Here is a 12,555-nt window from a genome sequence, read left to right on the forward strand (position 1 = left end):
GAAATTTAAAAACACGATTTGAAGAGGCAGAGCAAACATCAGAACCGGATGCATGTATGGCAGCAATGCTGGAGTTATTAGACTAGGGATTTAAAAATCACTAAATATGCTAAGAGTTCTAGTGGACAAATAGCATGCAAGGACAGATGGGTCATGTAATCAGGGAGATAGAAATTCTAAGAAAGAATAAAGAAGAAATGCTAGAAGTCAAAAACACTAACAGAAATGACAAATGCCTTTGATGGGCTGATTAGTAGACTGGATGTAGCCGAGGAAAGAATCAGTGAGTTTGAGGATATGTCAACTGAAAGTTCCACAAGTGAAAAACAGAGAAAAAAAAGATTGCAAAAGCAATGAACAGAATATCCGAGAACTACGAGGCAACTACAAAAGGTGTACCATATGGATAATGGGAATGTCAGAAGTTAAAGGGAGAAAGGAGCAGAAGAAATATTTAGAGCAGTGATGACTGAGAATTTCCTTGAATTTATGTCAGACACACCGAACCACAGATCCAGGGAGCTCAGGGAGCACCAAAGAAGATGAAAGCTAAAACAAAACAAAACAAAACAAAACAAACAAAAACAAAACAAAACAAAAAACCCAAACAAACAAAGACTACATCTAGCCATATTATATTAAAACTGCTGAAAATCACAGGTGCAGAAAAAAACTTGAAAAAAGCCAGAGGGGAAAAAACCAGCTTACTTATGGAAGAGCAAAGATAAGAATCATATTTGAGTTCTCCTGAGAAACCATGCAAAGAAGAGAGTAAAGTGAAATATTTAGTGTTGATAGAAAGAAACCCCAACAGTCTAGATGTCTGCATCCAGTGAAATCATCCTTCAAAAGTGGACAAATGCTTTCTTAGATAAACAAAAATTGAGGGAATTTGCTGCTAATAGACCTACCTTGTGAGAAAAGTTGAAAGAAGTACTTCAAATAGAAGGAAAATTATACACGTCAGAACCTCGGACCTACATGAAACAGAAAGAAGATTATAACAAAAGAGAAATTGAAGGCAAAGGAAATTTTATTTGCATTCTTAATTGATCTAATAGCAGTTAATTTAAAATAATAGCAACAATGAATTCGAGTGTTACGGTTTACTGATAAGTGAATGACAGCAGCTATACAAGGAGTAGGAGGGATGAATTAGGAATACTTTAAAGTAAATGCTCTACTCACAAAGCAGTGTAGAGTTATTTGAAAATGGGCTTGGATTAGCTATGAATGTATATTGCAAAGCTTATGGCAACTGCTAATAAAGGTTTTTTTTTTTCTTTATTTATTCGAGAGAGAGACACCAGGAAGATCGAAGTGGTAGAGAGAATCTTTAGCAGACTCCCTGCTGAGTGAGGAGCCTGAATTGGGGCTCCGTCCCAGGACTCCAAGATCATGACCTGAGCTAAAATCAAGAGTTGGATCGGGTGCCTGGGTGGCTCAGTTGGTTGGGCGACTGCCTTCGGCTCAGGTCATGATCCCAGACTTCCAGGATCGAGTCTCACATCAGGCTCCAGCTCTTTGGGGAGTCTGCTTCTCCCACTGACCTTCTCCTCTCTCATGCTCTATCTTACTCATTCTCTCTCAAATAAATAAAATCTTTAAAAAAAAAAAAGAGTTGGATGACTCACTGCTCCACCCAGGCACCCCTAAGAAAAGGTTCCACAAAGTATAATTGATAAGCTAAATGGCATCACATAAAATGCTCAGTTTAAACCCCAGAAGCCATAAATATAGTGGAAAAACAAAAATAGAAACAAGTGCAGTGAATAGAAAATAGGAACAAATATGGTAGATAATAGTCCAGCCTTGTCAATAACCATCTAAACCTTCATTGTCTAAACACACCAAGAGACAAGGACTGCCGGAGTGGATCAAAAACAAGACCCAGCGGCACCTGGGTGGCTCAGTGGGTTAAGCCTCTGCCTTCGGCTCAGGTCATGATCTCAGGGTTCTGGGATCAAGTCCTGCATCGGGCTCTCTGCTAGGCAGGGAGCCTGCTTCCTCCTCCTCTCTCTCTCTCTGCCTGCCTCTCTGCCTACTTGTGATCTCTCTCTCTCTGTCAAATAAATAAATAAAATCTTTAAAAAAAAATAAGACCCAGTTATATGATGTTGACCAGGAACTCACTTTAAATATAGCAACATATAGATTAAAACTGAAGGGCTGAAGAAACGTATACCACACTAACACGTATACCACACTAACACGAGTTAAAAGAAAGCTGGGAGTAGCTAAGTTAATTTCAGACAAAGCAGACTTTAGAACAAAAGTAATCATCAGTGATAAAGAGGGTATTAATGATAACAGGGTCAATTATCCAAGAAGACATAGCAAATCCATAGAAATAGAAAACAGATTAGTGCTTGCCAGGGGCTGGCAGGGGAAGGGATAGGGAGTGACTGTTTAATGCCTTTGAAGTTACCTTTTAGGGTGGCAAAATGTCTTAGAACTAGATAGAAGTTATAGTTGAACATTCTAAATGTACTTCATTATACCAAATTGTATACTTTTAAAAGGTTAGTAATTTTATGTTATGTGAATTTTACCCTAAGAATAAAAAAGAGATGCAACAAAATTATGTATTTTAAAATATTATTTATTGAATATTAACCATTAAATTAGTAATTGACTGCCATGTGTGATGTCTTACCCCATCTCTTGTCCAAGGTACATAATAATTGGCCAATCATAGGATATTTCCTTCCCCAAACACTGCCTCAAATCCTTCTCAGTACAGTACTCCAGGAAGTCACTATCAAAAAAAAAAAAAAAAGAAAGAAAAGAAAAAAGAAAGAAAGAAAAAGAAAAAAACCTCATTCTCCTAGGACAGCCTTTCCCAGTGTTCACCCTCAATCCCACTTTACCTGCTAGCTAATACCTGACACTCCATGATTAAAGCTTTACTCTTTTTGCTTCGGTCTTTGACCTTTGTTAAAAATTCCATGGAGGGGTGCCTGGGTGGCTCAGCTGTTAAGCGTCTGGATTCGGCTCAGGGCATTATCCCAGAGGCCTGGGATCGAGCCCCACATTGGACTCCCTGCTCAGCGGAGAGCCTGCTTCTCCCCCTCACACTCTCCTTGCTTGGGTTCCCTCTCTAGCTGTCTCTCTCTGTCAAATAAATAAATCTTAGAAAAAAAAATTCCACTGGGATGGGTTACAGGTTGGGTTTCCAGAAAACAAACTAAGACATATTTGTGTGCGGGAGGTCTTATGGTGAGTGTTATCAGGAATGACATCTATGGGGCGGAGGGGGGTGGGGAGGAAATAGCATGGACAGAAGGAGATGTTGAACTGTGACACAGCTGCCACAGAGGTTGCAGCTGAGCCCAGAGTGAGCTCTGGAGCTGAGCTGATGCCTCCCTGAAATTAGGCAAAGACTTTGTATCCCACATGAAAACAGTCACTGTACTTGGGCTGCCTGCAGGCAAGAGTTGTGACCTTGGAATTGGAAAAGTAATTTTTCTGGATTGACTCAGTTCTGAACTGTCAGCTGCCAGCACTGTGGCAATGGGGGGGAAATGTGTTGGTTTTGAAAGGGGGATCCGGGTGGCTGCAGAGAAACACCAACTTTAGTTATCAGCCAAATTTGTACATCAGTATGGGTGATTTTAACCTCATTATGGAGGCAGGGAAATTAAGCAGGCAATCAAGGGCCCAGGAGCAGAATGGAGGGTTCTGAAGAGAGATTAAGTATGTTGAGGAGAAGATGAATGTTGCTAGATAGCATGAAGTAGCGATGTTCTCCAAATCTGTTTTCCACTATTTTGTCCCGAACAAAATCTGTGTAGTAGTGCTTTGGGAGTGATCATGATCATGGACTCTGAGATTGTTGTTTGTAGGAGAATCAGAACCTCCTTTTATAGTTGTTGTGCCTCCCTTGCCTATCAGTTTCACGTTTACCCTTCGGGAAAACTTCCTGAATCAGGAAGGCCACTTGTCGGGTTTTCTCAGCCAATCTTCATCCAGCTGTTTCTTTTAACACCTTTCAGGGTGCTTGGGAGGCTCAGTTGTTAAGCATCTGCCTTTGGCTCAGGTCGTGATCCCAGTGTCCTGGGATCGAGCCCCTTGTCTCCTCGGGCTCAGCGGAGAGCCTGCTTCTCCCTCTCCACCCCTTCCCCCAACTCGCGCTCTTTCTCTCCCTTTCTCAAGTAAATAATTAAAAAAAAAAAAATCTTTTAAAAAAGAGCACCTTTCAGTGAATGGTATATACTTAAAGGAAGATATCAAGGAGTTGGCAAGTTCAGTGCAACCTCCTTTATCTTCCTGTTGCAGTTACTACGGCTCTGTAACGAACTTTGCCCAAAGGCGGCGGTGGAAAGCGGCCATTACCTGCGCAGCGTCCGCAGTTCAGGAATCCGGACGGGGCACCGCGCGGACATCTTGTCTCTGCGGTGCGTCTGGAGCCTCACTGAGCCGGAAGGCTCACAGGGACGGGGACCGCCTGAGAGCTCGCTCACACACGCGTGTGGCAGTGGATGCAGCACGTAGGCTTAGATCTTTGCAGGAATGGTTGCCAGAACACCTACACGTGGTTTCCTCATGTAGCCCAGGGTTACTTGTGACACGGTGGCTGTGTTCCGAGGGTGCGCCTTCCAGAGAGAGCGGAGGAGAAGCTTCGCGCACGTGAAGCCTAGTGTCAGAAGTTATGGCGTCGCTTGAGCCGTGCCATTGTTTGGGCAGTCACAAGTCTCCTCTCAGATACAACAGGAGACAGTACTGAGCCTGCCTCAGTGGGAGGGGGGCCATCACACGGGTAAGTAGGGCATGTGAGATGAAACAGATGCACTGGTTTGGCCATTTTTGAAAAATACAGTCTGTCATGCTTCCTTTTTCCTATAAACTCATTCTTTCAGTTTTCAGAGGAATATATTTGGTCAAATATTCACTTCCAGAAAAATGCAGTTTGAGATTGGAGCTCCTGGGATAGGGGGTTAACATGTTTCTCTTTCTAGAGTCTTGTTCTGGTAACTGTCCTATATCCTTTCTTCTTCTTCTTCTTTTTTTTTTTTTTTAATAGTTGCCCTGGAAATGAAAATCCTACATTCTGAGGAAAAATAATTCCCCTTTTATTTATTATGACTTTTAAAATTACTGATTTAATTATAACTATTCAGAATGGTGGGATTCTCTCCTTAATGCTTTCTTGAAAGTAAGATCACCAGGAAGAAGACTGCCTAAAATGTCTGTACTGAACTATTGGTTCTGAACTCCAGATGGCCTGGCCATAAAACTTGTCTATCACACAGCATATACATGTCTGTTGCAAGTGTCACATTGAAGACATTCTATAAATATTGATACCATACATTCTTCATTGAGGTTAGTTCTATAAAATTTAGCTTCTTTTTAAAAAAGAAGATTTTATTTGTTTATTTATTTATTTATTTATTTGAGAATGAGAATGTGTGCATGTACACATGAGCAGGGGGGAGAGGGAGAGGGGATCTCAGGTAGACTCCACACTGAGCACTGAGCACAGAGCCCAACATGGGGCTTAATCTGACAACCCTGAGATCATGACCTGAGCTGAGACCAAGAGTCGGGCACTTAACTGTCTGAGCCACCCAGGTAGCCCCGTAAAATTTAGCTTCTAAATGTTTAAGAATGTGATGTTCACTCAGACAACATAGACCATGAAAACCAAGGTGATGATATTTATACTTCCCTTGGCAAAACAAAATAAAAAAACCAAAATTAAAGCTAACATCAATATTTACTTGTTGTAATTATATTATTTCAGGTTTGTTGTATCATCAATTCTTTATTCTCTCATAAGATTGTATTCTCTTTTTAAAAACAGTTTGAGTGTTTAATTGACCTATTTTCTGTATGTTGAATGTTGGAAGCCACATTCTATCCATTTACGACTAAGCAGTGGTATCTGTCATGATGATTGCATAGTTTCTTGGATGTATTTCAGCAAAGGTGTGGACTAATATTAATAATACCAGCCTTTACTGGACATCTACTACAGTCTAGGCATTATGCTAATCATTTCACATTATCTAATTTAATCTTCATAACAACCCTGAGTTACACACTATTACTCTTCCCATTTTACAGATGAGGAAGCTAAAGGTGACAAAAGGGCAGTAACTTGTCCTGATGAAACTATTTCAACCCAGCTTGAATTCGAACTTTCACCTTTTACCACTATACTATGGAAGGAATAAGAAAATAAGTTGGTTTTGAACTTGTATAATGGCCAAAGACTTCGTTTGTTGTATGAGGTGCTGTTGCAGGGGGAAAATAGCACTGCCATTTCATCTTGATTTATATCTCAATTGTATGAGATGTGTCATTGCTTTTCTCTTGTTTGGGCACCTTTGCTACTTTTCCGAAGTTGTTTAGGAAATTGCATTCATTGGAAAAACATCTAGTAGCATGGATGTAAAGTGTGTTTTTTTAAAGATGTTATTTATATGAGAGAGAGAGCATGAGCAGGAGGAGGAGCAGAGGGAAGGGACATGCAGACTCTGCACTGGGCACAGAGTCCCATGCAGAGCTTGATCTCACCGCCCCGAGGGCATCACCTGAACCAAAATCAAATCAGATGCTTAACCGACTGAGCCATCCAGGCACCCCCGATTTGTTGTTGTTGTTGTTGTTGTTGTTGTTTTCCTTAAAGGGGATAGAAGTTTTTTGAATACACCACAAGGGAGTAGCAGGCAGGACAGGAGAGGAGAGGTTGCATCTTTTTTTTCTTTTTTTTTTTTTTTTTCCCCGTAGCAGAGTAAGCAATAACATTGCTCTTCTCAGAGTAGTAGTTCGGTGAGAACTTGTAATTGTGCATCTTATCAAATGTCTGGAGCACCTGACATGGGGGCTGACAATGTCTCAAGCCTTTCAGGACAACCAAAGCACATCACTGAGAAATAGTTCCCTTAGAGTTCATTGCAGAGGTAAGGGGGCTTACAAGGATGTGTAGAGGGAACCATAGGAAAGTGATTTGGGAATTTGGAAGAATAAAGGAAATGTGAATGGAAGGCTTTTGACAAACAGCCTTGGGAGAAAGAAAAGCTTGGAGAAATGGATGCCTTAGCATGGTTGAATGCATTCCTCCATCTGTCACAGGGTGATGGTAACGTTGAGATAGCTGAGATGTGTGCAAGGAGGCTGATAGGCCAGGAGAGAATGTTATGGAATGTTCTGGTATTCTTGAATATGGGTGAAGTCCTCCTTTGCTAGGTTAGAGAAGCTCCTTAGTCGTAACCCAGTGGGCCAGAGAGGGGAATTGAAGCTCTGCATCAGTATATAGCCTTAGCACGCATGGGGAGAACTCTGCTAGTAGAGGGACAAAGTAGCCAGGTCTTTGTAACTCAGTTTTAATTTTACTCAGTGTCTCTGAAACCCAATGATGGCATTGTAGATTAGAAGTAGGAGACGCAAATATGCTTAGATGAAAAAGCTGATAAGTAGAAATCTCTTGTGTGATATGCTTGCTTGCGTGACATATGATATATGCTTGCATGATATATTCTGCTTCTGTGTCACAGCAATTACAGATGAGAATCAATGGGAATAAATACATCTACATTCATATCACCTAGATCAGTTGTTTCCATCTTCTGTGCCCATCACCAGTTGTGATATATTTAAAATATCGCTTAGTTTTCAGAGTACTTTTGCCACCTACCATTATACCACAGTCATTTTTCCATGCTGTGAAAGTCTCCATAGATAGCATTTTTCATTTTTTTATACTAGTCCCTTAAGTCGATTAATTATTTAACTCTTTTTCTGTTGGAGAGCAAAGATGATCATTTCCTGTTATATGTAAGCCAATCATAAATATCTTTTGTATTCAGAGGATATGTGTGCCCATTATGAGGTAAGATAAAAAGGGAGTGGTCAGTAAACCCTCATTTAATAAAGCCTTTGATGATGCTTACAAAAACTGCAGTTTATTTTCCTAAAGATCATGCCACAACTTTACTTTGCCATCACCAGAGTATGGATGCATTTGTGCTGCCACTTTTGAATATGATCATTATATTTTATTTTTTACAAGTTTAAGTAATCTCTATCCCCAGCATGGGGCTCAAACTCACAGCCCCAGGATCAGGACTCGCATGCTCTTCCAACTGAACCAGCCAGGTGTATTTTAAGTATGGTTGGTGGTGTGTTGCTTTCACAAGAAGACACTTCCAGGAGCAATTCTGAAGCTTTGTTTTGGATATTTTCAGAACAGTTTGGGACTTTACCATTATTTTGTGAAACTAGATGAAAACTCTTCATCTTTCTCAAGGCAGGGTGGTTGGGTTGATGGAGAGGCCTAGGACTGAGGTTCTCAACTTCTGCAAGCTTATACATTAGGTAAATTCATATAAGGGCCTTCAAGTATTAGGTCCCTAAGAACTTAGTTAGGCAACTAAGTTAGGGAACTTAGGAAAAACAGACTGCTGATTGTCTGAAGTGTTTTCCTTTTAAAGCAGATGTCTTATATTCACTAGAGTAATTTAGGACATTTAAAGTATTTACATAGCTGACAAAGTGAGAGCGTGACTGACTGACTGATGTGAAAACATCCAGTCAGTTCAGTCAGAAATTATGTTTCTTTCAATATTGACTGAACTGACTTGATAGTCCAATATCAGAGACAACAATACCTTTCCGGATCTAAACAATAATTTTTAATGTTTGTTGAGTACAAGCATGAGTCTAAGCACTTTGTATCCAGTTAGCTTATTTAGTTCTCACTGATACAGTAGAAAGTGAGCCATCAGTATATTAAAATACTCATTTTGAAGTGAGTATATTATAAAGAAATTTATTTTCTAGTTTATACATTTTTACTTTAGGAATATTTTATTTTTTAAATTTTTTTGATTATTTATTTGACAGAGAGAGATCACAAGTAGGCAGAGAGAGAGAGAGGAAGCAGGCTCCTTGCTGAGCAGAGAGCCCGATGCAGGACTGGATCCCAGGACCCTGAGATCATGACCTGTGCTGAAGGCAGAGGCTTAACCCACTGAGCCACCCAGGTGTCCCAGGAATCTTTCAAATGAGCATGTATTACTTTTGTAATCATAAAAAGTTAAAGAAACAGCAATGTATGTAGTGTAATTCTTAAACCTAGCATTCAAGGAAAGTTGAAGTTAGTGGAGTGTGAGGAAGAAAAGGGATTTAAAACATACTTTTTATTATGGAAAAGACAAAAACAAAACTTATAGAGAATGGTATGATGAACCTCCACTTACCCATTGTCCAGCTTCAGTATTCATCAGTCAACTCATGAACAACATTATTTTATCTATACCCTACCTAGTTAAGAAGGATTAATAAAAGTTGCTATCTGCTGGGTTGAAAAGAGCACAGACTCTGAAGACATATCTGTATTTTAGTCTTAACTGTGGGAGTCCAGACCCTTGGGTTTGAAACCGAGTTCTTTTGACTGAGCAGCAGGCACCTTGAGTTCATTGCATATTCTCTGTTTCCTCCTCTGTTGAAAATGATAAGCAAGTGTTCCTGAGTCATAAATGAAATGACATGGAGAAAAAGAAACTTAAATATATATGATATGGGTTATCGGATTAATTATATCAGTATGTACCTTTTTTTTTTTTTTTTGACAACCTGGACATAAGGCACACAACCAGAAATCTGGATTTTTTTAAATGAAATTTATCTACAGGAAAGCTTATCCACATACTTTTGGACAGAGAGACCCCATGTTGCAGGTGGCCCGAGGCAGTCTCATTTTGATTGTATGGTAAATGAAAATGATTATTAGGGCCCACTTTTACTCTCAAAGTGTTCTGTTTTGAATATCACATTTTATAGTCACCATCGTATAGAGGAAATGTTCAAGTTTAAGAAAATAATATTCAAGGAATTCTTTTAAATTACAATAAACAAATATAATAAATGAGTACTATTAAAAGCCTAGACTTTTTAATATTGATGAATAATTCTTAGAAATAAGCATTTTTGTATGTTAACTGAATTTCCCTGATACTCAGGCATAATTTCACTTTTTTTAGAATAGGCTTCATGATTCTGGGTCATTCCCAGATGATTCTAGGTGGGTGTAAATACAAAGCTTTACAGGACTTAACTCTTAAGCAATGCTGTGATTTCATCTGTAATGCCCCTATCTTCCTACTCTGCAAAGGCAAGCAGTTTAATTCCCTCATAAGAGAAGGGCTGTTAGAGCCACATGAAGGGGCCCTTGTGGACAAATCAGATCACTGAATTAACCACAGTGCTAATGGCTTCTCCATTTAAATAAAATTCCAACTGCTATCATGCATGCTCCTGGTGCCTGACAATTGTAAAGTATTTTACAATCATCTTTAATAAGTCTGTCTCATATCAACCTAGGGGCACAAGCTGAAATAGCTAGGCTTTCTTTCTAATGGTAAAATATGTTCCTTCATTCAGTTTTTATTGAGTACCTTCCATGTCCCATGGTCTCTGCTAGGCATTAGAAATACAGAATTATGGAAGACAGAGTCAATGGTCTAGCTGATACAGGTAGATGAGGAGTGTAATTTGAACTCACAGATTCTGGGGATTTGGAATTGGTTTCACCAGCTCCAGTATAATTATAATTACAATTTGTCTTTTTGCTCTCTAGAATCTCTTTTTTTTTTCAAGAAAAATTCATTGGGTTCCCACTCCGTTCTAGCGTACTGAAAATACAGGTAGTCCTTACCCTCGTGGTGCTTACAGCCTAGAGGCAGGACAGTAAGAAAAAGCACATATATATACACATGTCAGATAGTGATAAGTACCATGAAAATACAATAATTTAGAGTAAACAGGGATAGAACTTGATGGGAATGAGATGTGGGCTACTTTATATTGGGTGCTCAGGGAAAACGTCCTTAAAAAGAAGCCTTTAAGAAGAGACCTGAAGGAAGGTGAGATGAAGTAAGAACATTCCATGCAACAAAAATGTGGTTGGTATGTTCCAGCAAGCATCAGAGAGGCCAGTGCAGGTGCAACAGGGAGAACAAGGGGCAGAGTGAGTGGTTTTTGGAGAGGAAGTCAGAAGGGTGGAAACAGGCAGGCCATGAGGGCCTGTAAGGGACTGAACAGAAATTGGATTTTATTCCAAAAGTATGCTTTGGAAACCACTGGATGGTTTTGAGCAGAGAAGTCATATGATCTGCTTTAGGTTCTCAAGGGATTTCCCTGGATATTCTGTTAGAGTGCTTATAGTAGGGCAAGGATTGAAACAGAGACACCGGTTGGGAGGTCTTTGCAGTAACTGAGGCAAGAGATCGATGGTGGCTTGTTTGGGTTTTGGATCCAAGTCCAACTTGTAGAATGGGGATTTCCTTCTGTGCCAAAGACCAACGCTCCAGACACCAGCTATGTGTCCTATGATTCAACTCAAATCTGGCACTACCTGGAGACTGCACTATATTCCACAAATTAAGTGCTCAGCCCCACAAGACTGCCCCCCACCCCAGTTCAGATGCCAGTAGCAAGACCAGGTTGTTAACTGTGCTTCTGAATGACTGGTTATAAATTAGAGTTCCACAACCCCTTCCTTGGGTTCAATTAATTTTTTAGAGTGTGTCACATAATTTAGGAAACCCATTTACTCACCAAATTGCCAGTTCATTACAAAGGATATTCGAGGATATGAACCAAACGGCCGGATGAAGACATATGGGATTAGGTCTTGAGCAAAGACGCTTTTGTTCTTGTGGAATTTGGAACATGGCACTGCAGCACATGGAAATATTCTGGTTCCCTAACCTGGATGCTCTTAAAATTCCCTCCTTCTAAGTTTTTGTAGAGGCTTCATTACATAGACATAATTGATTAAATCATTGGCTATAGGTGATTGATTCAACCTCCAGCCCTACACTCCTCCCTGGAAATCAGGGGGTAGAACTGAAAACTCCAACCCTCTAATCATGGTTGGTGCCCCTGGCAAGCAGCCCTCATCCTTAGGTGTTTTCTAAAAGTGACCTCATTAACATAAAACTACTTGGGTTACACCCATTTCACGTTTATGGCTCTGAAGCGGTTTTTTTGGTAACAAGGACAAGACAACAAATACAACAAAAGATGCTCTCATTGCTCAGGAAATTCCATGGGTTTGATAAGCTGTGGGCCAGGAACTGTGGAACAGAACGAATATATATGAGAGATGTATTTTGGTCTTCTGAATGACCAAATACATATTTCCTATAAATCACAATATTTCAGGCTTGAACTAGGATGGTTGTAATGGAGCTGGTGAAAGATGGTGGAAGTGGGGATAGAGTATGAAAGGAGAGACAACGGGACTTGCTTGACAGATTGGACATTGCTATAAAACTCTAATTTCTTGCCTTGAGCTATTAAATGATGTTGCCACTTACTAAGATTGGGAAGACTCTAAGAGTAGAAGGTTAAGAAATAGAAATCGAGTGTTAGACATTGAATATATTAGGCTTGTGTTTAGACACCTCATTGGAAATGTGGAGTAGACATTTGACTACATGAATTTGGAGTTTAGGCGAATGATCTGGGTAAAGATAAAGATTTTTGAATTGCCAAAACTTACAGATGGCATTTGAAGTCATGAGAGGATATTCGACAAAGGAG

The sequence above is a fragment of the Lutra lutra genome, chromosome X (assembly GCF_902655055.1).
Source record: "Lutra lutra chromosome X, mLutLut1.2, whole genome shotgun sequence".
In the NCBI taxonomy this organism is placed as follows: Eukaryota; Metazoa; Chordata; class Mammalia; order Carnivora; family Mustelidae; genus Lutra; species Lutra lutra.